Here is a 1,063-nt window from a genome sequence, read left to right as displayed (position 1 = left end):
GGAGGAGGGGAAGGGGGCGGGGCTCACTCCACCCCTCTTCTGGGGTTGGGGGGGGAGCCCACCTGGCGCAACACGTGCCCTTCGCGCCTGCGGCCTAGCCTACTGGCGTGTTGCCGGGCAGAGTGTTGCAGTGGTTGGGGCTGGGCTTATTTCCTGTAGGTTGGCGCTCTCGCTAGCTACACGTGGCGGCCACTGCGGTACTTTGGGGAGGCGGCGGGCTTCCTGCGCATGCGCAAAACAAGCCTGGGCACGGCCCCGCTTTTTTTTTCCACTGCGCTAATTTTCGCTGGCGGATCGAAGGCTTCTTCTCCAGGCCTTTTTCTGGGCTGTAGCTGGACTCCAGCTCCTCAGTCCCCCGTCCTCCATCTTGGAGGTCTTGCCCGGAGCATCTCACGTCTCTTGCTATCGCCTCCGGGCGTCTCCCATAGCGCTTTTAGATTTTTTCAAAGTGTTTCTTTCACCACCCGGTCCACACTGTCAGGTAGGTCCACGAGGAACCGACCCGTGAAGCAAGCATTCATTAAGCCCCTGCTGTGTGCGGTAGGCCCTGAGGAGATAGTGAATCTAAACCATTCGGTGCTTCCTAAGCGTAGCCTCTTCGCGTTTTGGTTTTTTGCCTTTGCCTCCGCGAGCCTGGCGCAGAGTCGGCACTTTAAGTACTTATTGTTTGTTGGCGGGCATCCGCATCCGGCACCTTAGGCCGCTCCTCGGTGACCGCCCTTTCGGCGGTGCAGAAGCTAACCATCCCTGTTCGCTACTGTCAGCCCCCGTCCTTGGAACACGACTCCCCCGCTTTTCCCGGCCGGGGACACCCTGATGCCTTTCCCTAGTTCCTGTCAGTGTATAAGCCTGGCAATGAGAGCTGAGGCCAAAGCCAGGAGGCCCCGGGTTCAAATCCCGAGGCTGACACCTACCCTGTGACCCCTGAGACGCAGGAAACATAGCGAGGTATCCCGGGGTTTACAAGCTAGATTTCCTGCTTGAGGACCAGGAAACACCCAGGTCACTGGCTCTGCAGCCACGGGCCCCAGGCCAAACCCCGCTTCAGCGATTGTTTCTGTCC

The sequence above is a fragment of the Trichosurus vulpecula genome, chromosome 7 (assembly GCF_011100635.1).
Source record: "Trichosurus vulpecula isolate mTriVul1 chromosome 7, mTriVul1.pri, whole genome shotgun sequence".
Lineage (NCBI taxonomy): Eukaryota > Metazoa > Chordata > Mammalia > Diprotodontia > Phalangeridae > Trichosurus > Trichosurus vulpecula.
This window is presented reverse-complemented; position numbering follows the sequence as displayed.